Source organism: Budorcas taxicolor, chromosome 11 (assembly GCF_023091745.1).
Source record: "Budorcas taxicolor isolate Tak-1 chromosome 11, Takin1.1, whole genome shotgun sequence".
Lineage (NCBI taxonomy): Eukaryota > Metazoa > Chordata > Mammalia > Artiodactyla > Bovidae > Budorcas > Budorcas taxicolor.
This window is the reverse complement of record NC_068920.1, coordinates 83,596,260-83,618,458: the sequence shown is the minus strand read 5'-3', so window position 1 is coordinate 83,618,458 and position 22,199 is coordinate 83,596,260. Positions and strand designations below refer to the sequence as shown.

At 39.0% G+C, this 22,199-nt stretch overlaps 1 non-coding gene across 1 annotated transcript; it reads right to left on the bottom strand.

Moving 5' to 3' along the window:
• Positions 1-3,937: 3,937 nt before the first annotated feature.
• Positions 3,938-4,007, bottom strand: TRNAG-UCC (transfer RNA glycine (anticodon UCC)). Its single transcript has one exon. It is a non-coding gene; the product is annotated as a tRNA-Gly (tRNA).
• Between the last annotated feature and the right edge of the window lie 18,192 nt (positions 4,008-22,199).

The window sequence follows — 22,199 nt, the reverse complement described above, 5'->3', positions numbered from 1 at the left end:
GAGTGAGACTGTGCAGATCATTTCACAGAGCCTTTGTAACCAAGTCACTGCAGATTAAACAGGAAAGAAAATAGTTTCCTGATGTGTTCCAATTGTCATGGCTCCTAGATTTGTTTAATAATGACACAAACTGTCTTTATATTGTTTCTTTCTCTCATCAAGGGAACCACTTTTTTCCCCGTTTTTTACTTTCTGCTAAAACACAAGATAAACCTAGCCACATGTATGCAGGACAAATCCTACAACTTATGAGGTCTAGTTTAAGTTCTATATCTACATGAATGCTTCCAACATTGCTACAAACCTTAACTATCTTTTTTTGTGAATATGTAAAATGTGTACACACTCCACCTGCAAGTCATTGTCTAACAATATAACTTTATCACATGTACTTGTCTGATATTTCCAACTGGATTAAAGCTCTCTGAAGAAAAAAATCATGCATTACGTTTCTGATTTGTAAACTCTGTAAATGGTTTCTGCTTTTTCATGACATCTTAAAAAATAAGTACAAGAACCCTATTAATATTAGGAAAGAAACCTACATTCTCAAGTCAATTTCATCCAATTTCAGAATTAGGCATTTTTTGTAATAACTCACTTCTTTTTTGGAGTCCATAAGAAAAATGAATTGGTAAGCAAGAGTTGGAATGCAGAACTCAACTTCAGTCAAGATGAAAATAAAGAGAAGTAGGGAGTTATGAGTAGCTTGGCTATTTATGTTTGAAAAATTTTTTTCTTCAATTATTTGGAACATAGCCACACACATCTGCTTATGTGCCAGAATTTGGGTTTACACCTTTGGTGTGATGGAACTAATTTTACTAAAAATATCTTGACTCAACAATTTTATAACTTTAAAACCAAATGTTACTTTTATGAGTTCTAGCCATTTCCTTTTTTTCTCCCAAAGCATTAGAACTAAGAAAACACAATTGCAGCTAACCATCAATGGGAGCTATTTGTTATAATGACAAGTGACAGTTGTTTATAACTAAATCATTCATTTCCGTGGGGAAAAAAAAATAAGGCTTTGTGCAGAAAACATAAATACCAAAGCACAGTTTTCAGCTTTTCTAAGCACCAGTTTCATTTATTTTTTTAAATTGAGCTTTACTTTTGAGTATACTACTTTGTTTTTATTTTTTGGGTTTTGATTTTCTTAAGTCCTATGAGTGGTCCAGAATACATTTAGCAGATCACATATATTTGATTAGATACTGGTGAGATCAATCAATGTCATGACGACAAAATACAGCAATTATCCCAGTCTGGCATTACAAAGATGTTTTCTAAGGCCACAGGAAAGATCAGAGCAGGACAGAGTGGCAACCAAAGGTCTCCATGTAGAATAGGGGAATTGATGTGGGGTGTTAGGGAGGCAGGCTGAGATGGCAGAGCTCAGCAGCAGCAGGTATATTATGACTCACTTGAGAACACTGAGGTGTCATGTCTCAATTCCCAAGCCTCCTCCTGCCTCATGCTCTTGTTCATGTTCCATACTTTTTTGTTCAGTCCTATTCCACACCCTAGTTGGCCAAGAACTGTGACAATTTCAATCACTTCCGATTTTCTTTACAAAATTTCTTTTTAATTGAAGGATAATTACTTTATAATGTTGCATTGGTTTCTGCCATACATCAACATGAATCAGTCATAGGTACACATATGTCCCCTCCCTCTTGAACCTCCCTCTCACCTCCCACCCCTTCCCACTCCTCTAGGTTGTTACAGAGACTTGGTTTGAGTTCCCTGAGTCATGCAGCAAATTCCCATTGGTTATTATTTATTTTACACGTGTCCGTGTGTTTGTTTCCATGCTACTCTCTCCGTTTGTCCCACCCTCTCCTTCCTCTCCCCCTTTCTTGGGTCCATAAATCCATAAGTCTATGAGGTGGATGAATCTAGAGCCTATTATATGGAGTGAAGTAAGTCAGAAAGAGAAAAACATCATATATTAATGCATCTCTCTCTATATAGAATCTACAAAGATGGAACTGATGAACCTATTTTCAGGGCAGTAATGGAGACACAGACATAGAGAAAAAAAAATTATTTTTGTCTCTGGGTTTCTGTTCCAATTAATCCTTTCTCTTCTTTTGCTTTGTCTCTGGTATTGAATGCATCCGGTGTTTGTTACTTTCCTGATTTCTGCAGAATTGGATCTCAGTTTCTAATTCAACCTCAAGGACCAGTAAGTCATTCTTAATGTAGAATTTTTAGAAACATTATTGATCTAATTTTTACAAGGTTTCTGCTTCTTGACTAATTTGTGCCTTGAGCACTACTTCCTTGTAAATCCACAGAGCCCTAAAATCCACAAAATAACCCAATGGATGGAGTACTGTAGGTTCAACTGTGGTAGCAGTAAGTAATTCATAATGTGTACATGGAAACTGGAGAGAGAGAATTGCAGGAAACCCTGGACAGAGGTGTGATAATGGGTTATGTGATTATGAAAATTACATCTGAGGAAGTAACAGAATTAGAGGACTATAGGGGCTCAGACGACTTTAGAGGCCCAATTCTTTGGCTGTGGGAGAGGAAAGATTAAAAGGAAGGAAAGGGAGAAATATGCTACTGAGGGGCAGATTTTTTTCCTCTCCAATAGAGAACTGATAAGAGAACTGATCAGCCTGTAGAACTGATAAGAGATTGTGGTGGCAGAATCGATCAATCAGCAAGCCAGATTAACAGCGCATAGAGGTAGGAGAGCTACAGGATGTGGCCTCTGTAGGTTTTGGTGCAACTGCCCAGACTGTCATTAGGAAGCTGACAATTCAGTGTTCATGGGGCCAGTTCTATCATATTTATTTCTGGTAAATAAATAGTACATTGCATTTTTGTTTATTTTGGCAAACATGCACTAAACACCTATGATGGGCTAGGCCTATGCCATATGCTAAGGACAGAAGAGAGAAACAAAGGAAGAAATGATAAATAAGAAAGGGAACAAGGGGGAGTTCCCTGGTGGTCTAGTGGTTAGGATTCAGTGTCTTCACTGCTGTGGCCTGGGTTCAATCCCTGGTCAGGGAACTCCCTCAGGCCTCATGGTGTGGCCAGAATAAAAAGAGGGTGGGGGAGGAAGGTAGAAAAGATGGAAAGAAGGGGGAATAGAATTAGTTCCTTGGTTCCTGTCCTCAGGGAATGTATCTTCTCATAAATTTTGTCATCACTCTTAGGTTGTATTAATAAAATACTAAGTTAGAGTGATGTCACACTATCGTAAATATAAATATTATAGGTTACTTCAAGTGGATGGTCCAGCAACTCTCACTTTCTCAAAACTGTATGCTGATCCAGAGATAGCTGAGTGATTGCTTCAGCTTAGCTGTTTCATCTTACATTTGGACACATTTGCATTTTACATCTTAGACATTTATAAATGTGCCCTTATGATGACAGCTCTAGTTTTTCTTTTCCTTTCTTCAACATTATCAGATATTTGATACATGGTTTTTGGCGCTGCAGATTTTGGTCAGATGGTCAGATGGGTATGAAAGAAGTCAGATCAGTGGCATCTGTCATTTTCATGGGCTGAGGTAGGCCTGGGACAGAGACAGAGTCTGTGAAGTTAAAGATAAAAAAACTCGCTTAAGATGGAAGTTAGGAGGCCCCGAGTAGGAGGATATATGGGGTTTTCAGAAATTGAGAACTAAAGCCTATAGCTGGAACAAAGTTTCTCTACTCCACATTTAAATTTTGGGGTACCCATCAGCTGTCAGGCTATCCACTTTCCTACAAGGATGGCTAAGAAATGCCTCTTCATCAGAGGTAGGCCCTTTCAGCCTGGCTCTGCCCCTTTGAGTTCATGAGTTCATGTAAAACAAAGGCTGGAAGTGAGCTGGTTATACCTTTTGCAGAGAGTGATTCTTCATGCAGAGAATCACTTTTTTTTTTTTTTTCTGTCCATGCAGTGTGGCTTATGGGATCTTATTTCAGCAACTGGGGATTGAACCCAGGCCCTCAGCAGTGGAAGTGCTGCGTCCTAACCACTGGACCACCAAAGAAGTCCTAGAGAAGATACTTCTTTCATTCTCCTTTCTATGGGAGCTGAAAGGTATCCAACTGGTTGCTGTCTCTCAAGGCAAAGGAAGGGAATCACAGAGTTTGGGCAAGTCTATTAGACTGGTAAAATGACCTCCAGTGTCCTGTAGAATCTCTGCCAGGCAGCTAAGCTTGCTGATCTGCCCTGATATTGCTGAAATCAGGCACAGAGCTCTGAGATGCTTGGCATCCTGGTATGGTGCCTTAAGTTCTCGGTCCCCAGAGTTAGGGAGAATGGACTTATCTATATCTTTAGGCTTCTGAGTTGTGGGTTATAGTGGTATATGGGCCTTGGCTTATAAGTTTGCTGGGGTCTGCTATATTTAGGAGCAAAAGCTCATGTGCCAAAAGACTGCTGCTTAAACCAAACACAAAATAAGAAGAGGAATAGCCTTGCCATAGGCAGCACATAGAAAAATACCTTTCTTTCTCCCTTTTTCCGATAGTATCAATGATAATCTCAATGAAAAGGTCAGGGACTGAAGACTAGGGCAGTTCTGGTTTAAAATATTCTCACCTACAGTGTTTAAAGGATTTTTCCTAATTTTTTCTAATTGTGAGAGTAAATATTTTAAATGAGCAGAATAGAGTGTTAACAATGAAAATGGAACTGCTTTAGAAAGTGCATGTTAAAAAATTTGAAAAAGAGTCAGATTAGTATGTCATGATGAAGCTCATTGCCCAGAGAAAAGGGGAACTCAAGACAGCATGTTGGTTACAATTATTGGCAAAAATAAAGTTGTTTTATATTTATACCACATGACTTGATATTGCTCAGTTTCAGTAGTTAAGAGTTCTGCTCAGTGAGCCCTGCAGGAGGTGGATAGCCAACAACTGGTGCTATTTGGAATCTTTCGTCCTTGGCTTGTGAGTTTTAATGATTGACTTTGGGAAAATAGCATACACTTCACTAAGAATTACACATTATCTTATCACATTAAAAATACGCTAGATAAAAACATGAAGGACAGGCATCCTACTTGGTAGGGACACACTGAGAGTTTTCTTTTTGTTGCTATGTGTAGGAAAAGATGCCGTTAAAACTTTCCTTCAGAAGTTTATTGAAAGCATTAGGCAGCAGAGGAAAAGATTCAAAAGATAAAAAGATTGGAAAGGAAGATACAAAATTGTCATTATTCATAGATGACATGCTAATATATGATTTCAGTAATAGTCTAGCAAGTTTCCTGAATACTAATTAATGGATAAAAATAATGGACTTTTCTATACATTAGTAATTATAGACAGAGAATGATGCCATTTAAATAGCTTTAAAAATAGCAAATGGGAATTCCAAATTCCTGTAAGGTTATGGTATTTAACTACCTAAATCTGAACTTCTCTCTGTATTTTCTAGAAATATTTAAGGTTAAAAACAGGAAGAAAAACGCACTCTTAATTCACACCTACAGCATAATCAGGAGAAAGAGAAATCTACAAACTGACTTGAACCTGTAACTGGGAAAATAAATATTTAAAACCATCAGAGTCACCTCTAGATCCCAGTCTAGGACAGAGTCAAGTAGAGGATATGTAGAAACAGGAGGGAGGCAGGTGTTAGCAGGAGTGAAGCACAGATCAAATCACTCTCTGAACAAAGGGTTCCACTCTCAGTGTGAATGCTGAAAATTGATGTGAATCCTAGTGTAGGAGGGTACCAGGGAATCAAAAGGAAGAGGCTTGAAAGTTTATGTGACCAGCAGTGACCAACGTGACAAGGCATCTATTCTGGGGAATTGGAGGCAGTTTGGAAGGAAGAATTTTTTCTTTGAAGGCTGATTGGTGAGGGAAATTAAAGGAACAAGCAAGATATAAACATTACTTATTAAGAATATTACTAAGTATGAAACATCTGCCAAAGGTACATCTACTGGGAAAGCTCAATTTTTCAATACCAACCAAAAACTAAGAAGACATTAATCCACCTAAAACCTTCACTTCAATCTCTTCCCATGGAGAAACACCTGTTATTTATGGTTCAGGAAAGTCCAAAACATTGAAAACTGAACAGAAAATGACAGGCAACACCTACCCAGAGCTAATTTAAGAGGGAAATTAGAAGTGAAAGATCAAAGTTTTTCACACTGTAAAAACATTTCTTATCCTCCCACACCACTAGAAAAACAACTAGGAAGTAGAGGACAACTGAAACACATCTCAACATTCATTAAATACCATTAAACAAGTATTTTTACATGTGAAAGAACACTTGGAATCAGAAATTCAAAAACCTAGAATGGAGAAAAACAACAGCATAAAAGGAGAAGAAAAGAAAAAAAGAGGAAGATGTGAGACAAAAGTTGACCAAATAACCTCAGGGGGAACTGTTGAGAAAAATATTTTTAATAATCATTTCAGAGACAAAGACAAAATTATAGCCTATGCAAGGGAGAATGGTTAGACTGAAAATATGAAGGTGAGGCATGGTCATAGCCAATGTTTTCTTTTTTTTTCTAAGTCGCTTCAGTCTTGTCCGACTCTGTGCGACCCCATAGACAGCAGCCCACCGTTCCTGGGATTCTCCAGGCAAGAACACTGGAGTGGGTTGCCGTGTCCTTCTCCAATGCATGAAAGTGAAGAGTGAAAGTGAAGTTGCTCAATTGTGTCCAACTCTTAGGGACCCCATAGACTGCAGCCCACCAGGCTCCTCCGCCCATGGGGTTTTCCAGGCAAGAGTACTGGAGTGGGGTGCCATTGCCTTCTCCAGAGCCAAGTGTAGGAAAAGCAAATAAGAAAAGTAAATGAATGAGAAAAGATTCGATGTAGAATACAGGCAAAGAGAGTCCAACATACAAGTGATTGTGATCTCCAAGGAAGTATAAATAAAGTAATAGAACTAATATTTTAAAACTATAATTCAGTAAAAGAAATTGTGGAAATTTAAAACTACACTTACATTTATCTGATGGAAGGGCCTACTGTGTCCCTGAACATCTGACCATAAATGTCATCTCTGAGACATGTCCTAGTTAATATTTTAGACTTAAGGAAAATTCTTGAGATAGGCAAAAAGATCATCTGGTATTCCCTTCCAGAGTACACATATTGAAGGGCTAAAACCATCATTCCTCAGATGTCACTGTGGCTAAGGTTTTGAATAAGATTTAATTTCTGCCAATAAGATGTACACATGAAACTGTGAATTCAGAACTGAAATAGGTGGAGAGAGATACAGTGGTAGGCAGAGATCTGTTTTTCTGGCATTGTTCTAGCATGAGAGTCAGCAGTTCTGGCAGCAGCTTCTAGACATCCAGGTTGTGATCTCAGTGGTGTAATGTTAGAACCAGCTGTTAGCACAAGGACTTAACAATTTTGCACTTCTCTGACAATCGCGAAGAGAGCAATTTCCCTGGTGGGCCAATTCTGGGGTGTTCTGGGAGTCAACTTTGGAGCACAAGAACACTTAGTCCTCTGAACTAAGATCTCTTCATTCTTAGAATAGTTAGAGATATTTTCCCTCTTTTTAAAAACTGAATCCTAACTGGTAAAATATCCTATGGGAGAAAATATCTTAAGGAAAATATCTTCAAAAGTTGATGTGATGTGTGTGTGTGTATTGCTGATTCACTTTGGTGTACAGCAGAAACACAGCATTATAAATAAATCATACTCCAATAAAAACAAAAAAAAATAGTTGATGGTATTCTCTTGAAGCTCCTAAGCCATAGAATTCATTATAGAATACCCTGAACTATTAGACTACCAATATTTGCAGCCTTCAATACGCCAAGTAACCTGGCTATTCATCCTCCAGTCTCCACTGAAATGGTCATTCGAGAATCAAGCCCGAATCAATCATTCCCTTACTGTCTTGCTCCTACCTCTTGTCTTATGTTCACTACTTTTCAATGATTACAGCAGCTACTGCCATATCAATCAAAGCAAGCCACCTCTATTAATTCTGCAACCTGCATTACAGAGGGATCGCCTAGGCTTTTTTAGGAAAAGTTAGGACCGGACTCTGGCCTGCCATCTTGGCTAAGGCTAAGACAAATAGGGCTAGCTCTTCCCATAAAGTTCCTTGTTATGGGGCTTTGGGGACTGGCAGAGAGGCTTAAAGCTTTGCTTTCAAGTGAACACTGTTCCTAGCTCTGCTGTTACTGTTTCCTAGGGAAGGTGAGTTCTTAGAATATTGTTGGAGAAAAAGAGGATTGTATTCCATTATAAAAGTTAGTCTATCTAGGCGAGGACCTAACAGAGACCTGGAGTTTGATCACAGAAGAGCAATTGCCTAGGCCAAACCTAGAAAATGAAAGGATAATTTAGGTTGGTCCCAAGGCAACGGAAATCAGAGGGTAAAGGCAAAGGCAGTGGTGGGTTGCCTGTCATGCGCTTATCACAGCAAGATTGTGAACTTAGGAATGAAAGCATGTGTGTTGGCATAATAAGGTATGCTTATTTTTGTCTCTTGCCTTCGTGCTTACTGCAAAGTCTTCCCAACAGTTTTATGCAGCTGGTCTCGCTCCTATCTGAGATAAGTATTGGCTAATTATTAAGAACATGAATGCTGCCATGAACATGCCTCCAAATCCCCATTTTACCCTTTAACATATCTGTGATCTAGGACTTTCCACGTGACACAGTGTTAAAGAATCTGCCTGCAATGCAGGAGACACAGGCGACTTGGGTTCGATCCCTGGATCGGGAAGATCCCCTGGAGGAGGAAATGGCAACCCACTCCAGTATTCTTGCCTGAAAGATCCCATGGACGGAGGAGCCTGGTGGGCTACATTGTGTGGAGTTGCATAGAATTGGACACGACTGAGCAACTGAGTATGCAACAGGTTATATGGATATAGATGTTCATAATTCAATATAGATATAAATGTATTTTATTTATTTGTCAAAATAGCTGCAGTTGTTAGAATGCCTGAGTAGAGGTTTATGGAGGGCAATGGGATTTTTGGGTGCATGGAGGAGACAGACCCCATGGCAGGCAGCAATGGGGCTTCTCAGTCCTGGGAAGAGAATTCATGGGAAGATGGGAATAGATAACTCCTGAAGTTAAGGGAATGATGGAGAATACACTTACCATGCAGAACAGAGTAGGCCTTTGCGCAAAGAGGAGGTCAGGACAATAGGGCCACTGTGGACAGCTTTAATGCCTTTGTCTTCTATTTAATCTATTTAACCTCCTTTGGTCACTACAGCCTAGTAAGTCACATTGAAAACTTAACTTTACTGGCTCAGGCCAAATAGCCTAGGGGAGTCTTTGTTTCTGTAATTGAAAAGCAATATAAGAAGCAAAGGTTTTCAGGATGAGCTATCATCTGCATCCACAAAATTCAATACTCCACTAGAAGTGAAAGGTGCACTCGATTATTAAATGTCCACTTTATTTACAGAAACATGCCTAGGACAAGACTAAACAGCAAGCTTGCAAATTTTTATTTGCTGAATCAGTGAACAGGCTGGTGATAACTCTATTCTTTATGGTAATTGATTCACAATGGTTGTTTTTTTTTTTTCCTGGGTATGTGATGAGGAAGGAGGAAGAAGAACAAATGTTTTCTCTCTCTACAATGCTTAAATCAACTTTCTAGTATTTTAAATGTTTGGAAGAAGCCCATGCATTACATAACTGAGTGAAGTGGGGTTTCAAATGGCTGCACTCTTTTCTATCCCTAGGTCAGCTAGCTTATCTCACTGAGGTAAGAAAAACCTATACCTTATTACGCAAAACCTCTCAGTGTCCTTTTCAGCTGAGTCCCACAAAAAAAAAAAAAAACAAAACAAAAAACACAAAAACCCACATTGCATAGGCAGGGACCATGGCTCATGCTACTTATTTTTTCAGGTATATTTCATATCTATATCAGACCAGTTCTCTGACTCCTTTGTATCCAGTAGTCATTGTGCTAATTTTTATGCAACTGATTTAAAAATGTGGTTCCAAATCTAAAAAGGGCTAGAAAAAATGAGAGGACTTGTTTGATAGATCTTCCTCCTTTGCCATTTTAAGAGTTTTGTAATTATCTGTATAATGTAAACATCTGCAAATAAATTAATTGGTTTACTATAGTCTGGGCTTTAGACTGGGGCTTTCCAGGTGGCTCAATGGTTAAGAATACACCTGCCAATGATGGAGACACGAGTTCGATGCCTGGGTTGGGAAAATTCCCTGAAGGAGGAAATGGCAACCCATTCCAGTATTCTTGCCTGAAGAATCTCATGGACAGAGGAACCTGGTGGGCTACAGTCCACAGGGTCATAAAGAATCAGGCATGACTGAGCCACTGAGCATGCACACACGCACTCAAGGAACTTTGAAAATTTTCACTTCTATTCAATAGAAAAATAACAGAAAGGAAAGAGAGTAGCTATTAACTTGGCCTTGTGAGAACTATATCTTCTGGCTCTCAGAGGGTAGAGAATATTGACTTAGTGACTTTTCACCTCCATTCATCCTTTGGGCAGTTAAAATTTTTGTACCCACTGTGTGCCATGCCATCATCCCACAACTCTCAGAGGCTCCATAAAACTTCTGAAGGTGCATAACATCAGCACGTTATAGCTTACTGTCTTAAAACTTAAGTCCTTGTTTCTTCTACATGCTTAGTATTGGCTGCTTTTCTTTCAAATGCTTGGAGAATTCATTTTCAACCTTTCTCTCCTGGACTCCTCTGCTCCTGCCCTTTCCCGCACCACCACTCCCCTTGAACCTTTCAATGCCTCCGAATATTCTGAAATAGGTGTGACACATCAAATCTGTTTTCTTTGCAAAATGGCTCACTCTTCTGTTGCAGAACTTAGAACTTTATTTGTTGAGGAAAGCACCACAATGTTCCCTGATGGAAAAACAACAACAACAACAACAACAACAACTTAATTTTAAAATCACTTATTATCTCTTAGCCTGCAGCCACCTGATGTTTAAAAAAACAAAAACAAAGAACAAGCAAAAAACCCTCTAGAATCCAACTCTCTGTAAATGATCCTTTTAATTCACCTTTGCCAGAAAACACTTTTTTTTTGCTGAAGGAACGCCCAAGTTTTTTACCATTTAACTTCCAAACCACATCATTGATTTACCCTTTCTTCTACCTGCAGGCATTTATGACTATCCATCATGAAGAACACAGACCTTAGACTAAAAACAAGGTTAAAGATGAATAGGTTTAACATACATATACCATGAAAGACAGCTGCTCTGCGTTGTCACTTAAATCAAGCTGTGTAAGAGTTTCTCTCTTGGTTGGCTGACAAGAGAGCAGTGAGCTATGTGAGGAGAACGCTGCACTATTTCCCTTGGGCGCTTTGACCGAAAATCAAGTGTGATAAGTCACAAACCATTCCAAGTGCCAAGGTAAAGAAAATGTATAAAAGAAAGCTCCTCTTACTTGGTAAGATTAGCAGGAGACTTTTCTTAGAAGACTAATTGTATTAGAATGCCTTTAAAAAGTCTTTGTTTTGCACCTTTCTGCAAACTAAAAGTAGATATCCATTAAAAACTCTGGGAGAGGAAAAAAAATCACTCTTGTTTTTACATGATAGATGTCGATATTTTGGTCTTTTGTATAAAATAACAGATTGGTCCTTTCTGGGTCTACGTGCAAATCTATCTTATAGGGCCAAAGGATCACACCAGCCCCAACTATGTGCACGCACACACACACACACACACACACACACACACCCTGCCAGTATATATTTGCATAAATAATAACTCTGTTGGGGAAAAGAGTCGATGAGGATAGAAATTCTGTGTATGGGTATCTAAGGTAAGAAGGAGAACACTAGAGAGAGAAGCCTCTAGTTCCGCAGGGTTGTGTCGGGCTAAGTCTGCCACACTTTCTCCCTGGTTCTATTTGAAATACATCCTAGATCGGGTAAAATCAGGACTGAAAGGTGATCATCCCATCTTGGGTATCCTGTGGGTTTTCTGATTCATGCATCCCAGGACACAGCACCCTGGGCAAAGTGATAATCCCCGGATGAACAATGCAGAACATAGATGAGAGCTTGATGCCTGGTGGGGCCTGGCAGATGTTCTCCATCCACACTGGATGCCATGCTGAGGCCTGGTGGGTGAATGGCAGTGCCTGGTGAGCACAGACTATACTGTGTGAGACATCTCCCAGGCACTTGCAGGAATATTCCCTAAGAGGCTGCCCAAAGAGGGCACTGTATTCCCTGCCCAATTTGGATGACCTCATGAACTAGAGCAGTGGTTTCAGTTAGAGGGGACTGAAGACTGCAGGGAGATGACATGACTTGTGTAAATTTGATGAGAACCAGTTAATCAGAGTTACGTAAGACATAAATATCTTTTTATGTAAGGTGCCTTTCCTGAAAATACTGTGGGTTTAAATTTACAGATTTAATTAAAGTGTTTATGTTCCTAATCTTTAAAAACTTTGTTAAAAAAATACTCCTTTAAGAATTGAGTTCCAGGCAAAAGCAGTTTACCTTAAGCAAACTTGGGACTTTGTGTCATAAAACATCCCCAAAGCCCACTAGATGATCAGGAAAGGTGAAAACACATCAGTATGAAAACTCAAATTCCACTACCTAAAAGCCTCTACATCCTCACAGAACCCTCCTTCTGTGGCTGGTGGGATTTGCAGTAGTTTGAATGTGAGGAGGCTGAGATATTGATTTGTTAGTGATGAGTCTGCTTTCCTATATAATCACTGAGTTATCCTGCTTTCTTACCTCCACCATGTTGACTGAAACTCTCAAACCAGGCTTCTGCTTTGGTTGACCTTCTAAGAACTCCTGTTCCTTAAAGGGACCAGAGCCTTTTTTAAAAATATAAATTTATTTATTTTAATTGGAGGCTAATATGTATGGCAGAGCCTTTTCTTTAACCCAACTCTCCATGCTTGATGTTCTGGTAATTGTAGTAGTAGCTTTGACCAACTCTTGTAGAGGTCTGGACCCAGAGGAGGGAGTACTTCTCTGATCTTCCACCACTGCTGTGAATTCATCCTCGGGGCCACGATGTCATTGCTAATCAGATTTGACATGGACTGTCTGTCCATATGGTATCTCAGCTTTCAAGTGACTTTCCAACCCACCCAGAATATCATTAGTGATTCTGAACTTCATGTGAGTCTTCCTTGCCCTCCCAGAGCTTCACTGATGCTTCTCAAACTGAAATATGCACGTGAAACACACGGGGATCTTGTTAACAAAGCAGGTTCTGTTCATCCGGTCTAGGGTGGAGCCTATAGTTCAGCTGCTGCTGCTGCTCCTGGAACCACACTTTGAGTAGCAAGGCTTTTTTTTTTTAAATTTTTTACCCAAAGTGCTTTCTCCTTAGACTTCTCCCTGTTGGACCTCAGATTCTTCCTATTTCTTTCTGACCCCTTTCACCAAAGTCTCTATGTACTTTTGCTTGAAGGTATCATGAATGCTTTCCAAATCAAAAGTACCAGACCATTTGTTGACCCAAAGTGAGGTGAACTTCTTCAAATCAGCTGAGCAGATTCTCATTGCAAACGAGAAGTTCTCTGTATCTCTTACTCTCTTCCTGCAGTATATTATTACCTTCTGTAACCTATGAAGAAATAGTTCAAGTTCAATAGCATTTGTCCTGTCTGCAACATTCTGTCTATAACATAGAGTCCCAAGCCACTATGAGAATATGCTTCCAAGTCTGCGGACAATCACCTAGAAACATGAATCCAAGTTCACTCAAAACGGCTAACACTCTGTCTCCACTGAACCTGAAATATAAAGTAGCATATTCTCTTTGCCATGTTGTATCTTGAGTTTCCTCTAAACTAGCATGCAAAACTGATGAAGGGCCTACATTAGAGGCTTAAGATACTTTTGGAAAGGAATGACAACTGGCAGGGAAAGTTGTTAAAAATTCTAGCAAAATTGAAATATTTGCTTGAATGGCCATAGAAAGGTACTTAACAATAAACCTTTGCAATGATAGTGGACACTTCTGCCAGTGTTAACCTCACTTTCTTGATCTGAATTTTTCTCTAGGCTTCCCAAGCATCCCTCTGACATCTCTCATCCTAAAGGAAAAGATAGCTTCACTCCTTTGTTTCTTCTGTATCCTTGTCCTTTATCTGTCCCTTACAATGTCTCAAAGCTTTGGGGAGTGGCATGGACTTCAGCTGGGTAGGCAGCAATTCTTTTCATTGTCTGGTTTCAAAAGCTGTTCAACTTTACTTTGCTCTTCAGTATTTTCATCAGTTTGAACTATGGGTTTGAACGTTCTTTAATGGATTGCCCTATTGGGAGACTTGGAGCACAGAATACATTTAATTAAAAAGAAAAAAAAAACCTGTTTATATCCATATTGAGAAAAATGTATTTCCTCAGTGAACAAGGGCATGTGGTATCCTACACTTGAAGTTGATTGACATGTTACAGTGATCATTTGTTTTTTTTTTGTCTCTGCTAAGAGTCTGTTGAAATGACAAAGAGCGAAGTCAATCTCTAATGGACCAAAAAAAGTGTCAGATTTTGACCCATTATGTAATTTTTACCCTGAGGCGTGGTTTCCTTATTGGTAGATAGAAGCTCTCAGAATATCACAGAATTTTACAAAGGGATCTAAACCTACCCTTGATATGGTGCCATGGGAGAACAGAAAAACCTTCATTTTGGCCCTTTGATACACTGGGGCTCATTAGATTGCTAAATCACTCACTAACATCATGTTCTAGAATTGATATTTTCACTCTGATTTATATCCACATGGGATGATTCATGAATTAAAGGAGATAAATCTGATGGTACCAATTGTCAAGTGTTCCATTATTAGTGGTCTGCCTTTCATCCAGTTTTTAATTGGAAAGGGCTTTACCCTTCAGTCAATCATCACTGACATAATCATCATTAGAGATGCACAAGATGTCTCTCTCTCTCATCTGAGAGGAATAGGACACTTAGAGAGATTCTATAAATTTCTCAAGGTCACACATGATGTGAGTAGTAATCAAGAGCTCGAATGTTCACTTCTTATTAGAGTACTTGTTAATAAACGAGTCTATACACATTTTTAAACCCTAATGCGATTTTCAGAGTACCTCATTTTCTCTGTTATTAAAAACCTCCATTTCAGCAGGCCCTTTGGCTATAGTCCACATCTCTACAGACACCAGGCCCAGAAAGTGTGCTTAAAAACTAAAATATACTTCTGGGAGGTGAGAATATGCTCCAAACTCTGTTCGTGCTTTTCTACTTGCAAAAGAGTTAAAAGTGTTTCTTACTGTTCATTTTTTCCTCACACTTCAAATACCAAGCAGCTCAGTGTTATTATCATTCTAGTTTGGCAGGAACCATGTCAATGACTATCTCAGTCATCAGTAAGCTGATAGCATCATGGAGATGGGTTGTCAGAACTATTAAGTGTGTATCATTGATGGACCACAACATCTGGTTCTTGCAACATCTCTATACCTTACTTTCTCAACTCTTAGGTTTCCTCACAATACCAAATTTTAAGAAATCCTATTATCCATTATTTAAAATTTTTACTTTAAAAAACTTATATAATATTTACTACTTTCCAGGCACTGTTCTAAGAACTTTACGTACTTTAACTTATCTACTTTTATAACAACCCCTATTGTAGTAAATACTATTGTCATCTCTGTTTATAGATAAGAAAACTGAAGCCTATAAAGACTAATTGTTTAAACCTACACAGCTAGTTGGAGGAGGGCATGGCAACCCACTCTAGTATTCTTGCCTGGAGATCCTATGGACAGAGGAGTCTGATGGGCTACAGTCCATGGGGTCACAAAGAGTTGGGTACAACTGAAGCAACTTGGGATACACACAGCTAATAATGTTTGAATTGCCCTTGGGACCAAGCCTGATTTCTGAATCCATGCTCTTGATCACACTATTCTCCATTATGAATTACTACCCTTGCCTCAGTCCTTACAGTTGTCAATTTCTTAACTTGAGGTTTGAGAGATCTTTCTTTTCCTTACTTAACCAGTGCTTTGAGGCTTGCTCTGCTAGATTCATCATAAAATATATCTGGATTAATGATGAAAGATGTCACCAAGTCCCTTGGTTAGCCTTGTAAGTTACCAGTCAAAAACATTCAGACCTTTTAGAAGATTCTCTTTGGAGAGTTCTCATCTGTTAAGTGAAGAATTATACTTAATAGAAATACCATGCCTGAAGAAGTCCAATCAACTGTCCTGTACTCTCCCAGCCCCTTTTCTGGCTAACATGTACACTGCCAGGCAATCGATATAATTGGTGACTGGACCTTAGCAAAAGTGGATTCTGAAACAGATTTGATTCATAGAGAAGGTGACTTGAATATTCATCTTGAACTACCAAAGTAGTTTTTATTCCCCCTGAGTTTCTCAAAACCGAAATGTATGGAAGCTCTTTCTTTTTAACGATTGAAGTGCTATCAACATAGTAGATAGAAGTTAAGTAATATTGGGAGTTTTGTAGGAAAATTCTTATGTGAGATTTTTGAACTGAGAGAAAGTGTGGTCCTTAGGTGTATAATAAATCAGCCCTGTGTATCAGGAACATGGAATATATTTCATTGAGTATGTCTTTTCTTTTTTTTTTTTGTGGGGAGTCCTTTGCTTGACCTAAGGCTTTATTGTGGGAACTAGGAGAGTTCAGCTGTGTTGGAATGGAAACGGTAACACCTGCATTTGTTTCTCAGCATTTAGTGGTTGAGGAAAAGGGCCTAAGTGCCTCGTCCTTCCTATGAGGCCAGTGGTATTGCTGTTGTGAGCCCAATCCAAGAAAGACATAGGCAGTTTCACAAGGAAGCTCCCACAGGTTGCTGACAGCAATATAGTTGTGTCCCACTTGCAGATAACATCATACACAAAACCTAGGCTTTAAATAAAGATTAGTGATTGTCTATTTGCATTTTTGATATATTCTTCATAAGGGATTCAACAGGGAGTTACTTTAAATAGCTTGTTTCCTTAATGTGCTTAAAATAAAATTTGAGTTAAAAACCACTTCACAGAAACATAACTACAATAAGGGAAGTGTAATTATAACTTTAGAAAGAGAATAATATAACTCTTTATATAGAACATGTCAATAGGAGATAGATGTGTTTTTGTTTCCTTTAAATCCTTGTTTGATATTCATATTACCTGATATGTAAAGTTATCTTATATTTTTATCATGATTTATAGCTTACATTGATTTCAGGTGTGTTCCTATTGTGACTGGACCCTCACTGTAATATCCCTGTGAGGTCAGTGATGGAGGAACTAATAGCTCATTTTGCAGATAGTAGAGCTTGCTACAGTTTTGAAAGGTTGGGACATGCCTCTTAAGAAACAGTTGGAACAGCATTTTTCAGCCTTGTGAATCTGTGTAAATGGTATCTGTCCATGCTTCACCCCTGTAAGCTTCAATTCAATAGGGTGAGCCTTGGGAATTTATGTTTCCAAGGCTCTTTGGGTGAATCTGAAGAACATTTAGGGTTGAAAATAATTAGGAAGATTTGAAGGACTTCGATTCAAACTTAGATCTTCGACCTCAAGTCTTCTATATTCTCTGATTTACTTTGCTGCTTCCCTGAACCTAGATTCTCTCTGTTGTAGTTACTAGTTAAATTGCTAGACACTCTTGAAAGCGTGAGTAGAAAACCACAGGAAGGCCATTTATGAAAGGGTGATGATGCCAAAGCCCATAATTCAAATCCTGCTTCTCCCAATATCTTGCACAAAACTTTTACCTGGTTTCTGCCTTGTGTGCATCAAGTGCTGACAGACAGGAGAGGGTTGTCAGGGTGGGCACCCCAGAGAGTAAAGGTGATGGTCTGGAGCACTAGTTATACTCACCGCCCCCAGCTAAGCACAGAATAAATAGGAGAAAACATGCAACTCCTGGCTTCTCTCTGGTGACAGAAATAGTTGGGGTTTCTGTTTAATGACTTTATGAAGAGCTGTTTTAGGGACTGGTTTCTGCCTTTTTTGACTCAGGGTGTTGATGCAATCAGTCATTCTCTAGAAGTCAGGGGGCTGATGAAAACAGAAGAGAGCTGGGTGAACAGTGGCAGCTCCAGAGACCTGCCATACTACAGATTTATACCAGAGGGAGCAAGAGATGACAAGCAATGAAAATAAAACCAGCAAATCCTCTAATTTGAAATTGAAAAGCAGGGGGGCGGTCCTAAGATGGCAGAGGAATAGGACGGGAAGACCACTTTCTCCCTCACAAATTCCTCAAAAGAACATTTCAACGCTGAGCAAGCCTGACTTCAGGCTCTACTACAAAGCCACAGTCATCAAGACAGTATGATACTGGCACAAAGACAGAAATATAGATCAATGGAACAAAATAGAAAGCCCAGAGATAAATCCACACACATATGGTCACCTTATCTTTGACAAAGGAGGCAAGAATATACAATGGAGTAAAGACAAGCTCTTTAACAAGTGGTGCTGGGAAAACTGGTCAACCACTTGTAAAAGAATGAAACTAGATCACTTTCTAACACCACACACAAAAATAAACTCAAAATGGATTAAAGATCTAAATGTAAGACCAGAAACTATAAAACTCCTAGAGGAGAATATAGGCAAAACACTCTCTGACATAAATCGCAGCAGGATCCTCTATGATCCACCTCCCAGAATACTGGAAATAAAAGCAAAAATAAACAAATGGGATCTAATTAAAATTAAAAGCTTCTGCACAACAAAGGAAAATATAAGCAAGGTGAAAAGACAGCCTTCAGAATGGGAGAAAATAATAGCAAATGAAGCAACTGACAAACAACTAATCTCAAAAATATACAAACAACTTATGCAGCTCAATTCCAGAAAAATAAACAACCCAATCAAAAAATGGGCCAAAGAACTAAATAGACATTTCTCCAAAGAAGACATACGGATGGCTAACAAACACATGAAAAGATGCTCAACATCACTCATTATTAGAGAAATGCAAATCAAAACCACAATGAGGTACCACTTCACACCAGTCAGAATGGCTGCGATCCAAAAGTCTGCAAGCAATAAATGCTGGAGAGGGTGTGGAGAAAAGGGAACCCTCCTACACTGTTGGTGGGAATGCAAACTAGTACAGCCACTTTGGAGAACAGTGTGGAGATTCCTTAAAAAATTGCAAACAGAACTCCCTTATGACCCAGCAATCCCACTGCTGGGCATACACACTGAGGAAACCAGAATTGAAAGAGACACAGGTACCCCAATGTTCATCGCAGCACTGTTTATAATAGCCAGGACATGGAAACAACCTAGATGTCCATCAGTAGATGAATGGATAAGAAAGCTGTGGTACATATACACAATGGAGTATTACTCAGCCATTAAAAAGAATACATTTGAATCAGTTCTGATGAGATGGATGAAACTGGAGCCGATTATACAGAGTGAAGTAAGCCAGAAAGAAAAACACCAATACCGTATACTAACACATATATATGAAATTTAGAAAGATGGCAATGACGACCCTGTATGCAAGACAGCAAAAAAGACACAGCTGTGTATAACGGACTTTTGGACTCAGAGGGAGAGGGAGAGGGTGGGATGATTTGGGAGAATGGTATTGTAACATGTATACTATCATGTAAGAATCAAATTGCCAGTCTATGTCCGACGCAGGATACAGCATGTTTGGGGCTGGTGCACGGTGATGACCCAGAGAGATGTTATGGGGAGGGAGGTGGGAGTGGGGTTCGTGTTTGGGAATGCATGTACACCCGTGGTGGATTCATGTCAATGTATGGCAAAACCAATACAGTATTGTAAAGTAAAATAAAGTAAAAATAAAAATTGAAAAAAAAAAAAGAAATTGAAAAGCATAAGACCAGAGAAGAGGCAGCCAGAGAAAATTGAAAGGCCCAGAAAACCTCTAGCTGTACTCATTGGTGGTTTTCCCTATATGAAGTCAGTCTTTACAACTGACTAGGACTAAGACTAGGAGGGTAGCTGTTGCTTCAAACACAGATATCTCAATTAAAAGCTACAAGGCATACAAAGAAATAGGGAAACATGGCTCAATCAAATGATCCAAACAAATCTTCAGAAACCAACTCTTAAATAAAGGGATTATATGTGTTGACAAAAATTTCAAATTAGCCCTCATAAAGATGATAAATAAGCTTAGGAATGAAGGGCATAGACAAAATGAGAATATCACAGAGATTAAAAAAATTTAAAACCAGAAATTTTGGAACTGAAAAATACAATAAATAAATTAAAATATTTGCTAGAGGAGTTCAACAGAAAACTCAATCAAGCAGCAAATGCGGAAAATAGGATGGTGGTTTCCAGGAGCTTGAGGGGAGAGAAGAGCAGACATGGAGAGTTGCTATCCTCAACAGATAGAGAGTTTGTCATGCAGGATGAAAAAGTTTTACAGATCTTTTGAGAAATAGGGTGCATATAGTTAACAATACTGTATTGTACACAAAAAATTAAGAGGGGGGAGATTTCATGTTTTGTTTTTTTAAGCACACACATACACACATGCTTCAAAGTGAGTGATCATGTCTCTATTCTTCCAGGACCTAAAATCATTTGTAACTCAAGCCCTCTAAAAGCAACACCTTTTCAAAAAAGACTTTCCTAATTCTCCTATCCAGAAATAGTACCTCTTCTCACCCTCTGTCACCTTATCTGGCTTTATTTTTTCCCTAGGATTAATTGCAATGTGCTACTATGTTTTATGTTTATACGATCTTCAAAATATTTATTTTCCCTTTCCTCTATTAGACTATAAGGTATCTGGGAACATTCTGCCTATTTTGATTAACTTTGTGACATAGCATATAGTGCCAGGCACCTTTTCGAATGAATGAATCAATAAATGTTGAATGAATGAATTTTTTTTTAATGAGTCAGAGTCTGACTTTTGATATTCCTGACTTGTTGAGCAGCATGACTTGGAGCTGATTTGTTTCCTGGACACGATTCCTGGTTTCTGTCTCCTTCACCCCAAACCTGACTATTCTACCTTGAATCCGTTCATCTGATCCAAGACTCCATATTTTCCTTGCACATGTGCTAAGTCACTTCGGTCGTGTCCGACTCTGTGACCTCATGGTCTGTAGCCCACCAGGCTCCTCTGTCCATGGAATTCTCCAGGCAAGAATACTGGAGTGGGTGGCCATGCCCTCCTCCAGGAGATCTTCTTGACTCAGGGATCAAACCTGTGTCTCTTGCATTGCAGGCAGATTTTTTACGACTGAGTCGCTGGGGAAGCCCATTATTTTCCTTGGTGTTCTTGAATCAGGCAATCTGGTTGTAGTAGAAGCTTCATGGGAAGCGCATGACCATTACTTTCTGATGTTAAAGCCTGACCCCTGGTGAACAGATGCACAATCTAGAGCCTGGCCTAGAGGAACCAGTTGAGTTCACATTGCCTTTAATGATATCGATAAACTAAGTTCTTCTTCTCAGATAGAATAACTGACAGGATTATATTGGCATGGAAGACAGCTATAGTGATTGGGAAGATGAGAACTCTTTGGAAAGGGTTAGAGGCAATTTTTATCATACAAATGAGTAGGTTGAAATCTAACATCTGTAGCACCTTCTCTTCCATATTTTTGAGAAAAAATTTTTTGAAAATGGGCAGAGGTAGATACCACATAAAGACAAGTTTTTGTTTCAATAACATTAATTAGCACTGATAGTTTCTGTTCTTAGAAAATATAAAGAAAATGATAGTAATAGTATGTAATGGTAAAAATACCTGTAATAGTAATGTACATAATAATAAGAACGATGATGTCAAATACCCTTTACAGGCAAATGTCAAGAGTGTTTGAGTAATGCGTAGAGCTTTGAAATATGTGGGACCTTCATTCTATGTAAGGTGGGTCTGAACTTCCTTCTTGACTTTTATGCTGGTAGTGGTGGTTTAGTCGCTAAGTCATATCTGACCCTTGTGACCCTATGGACTATAGCCTGTCAGGGTCCTCTTTCCATGGGATTCTCCAGGCAAGAATACTGGAGTGGGTTGCCATTTCCTTCTCCAGGGGATATTCCGAACCCAGGAATCAGACCTGGGCCTCCTACATTGCAGGTAGATTCTTAACCAACTGAACTATGAAATGCAATAATATTGTTCAAGTACAGTTCCCTAAGAAACTCATAACAGTGTGAGCTACTTTTAAGTAAGCTGGGTCATTAAAGGGATTTGTGTGTGTGTGTGTTTCTGTATATGTGTAGGATATTGATATTTCACTGGAGGAATTAGGGGTCCAG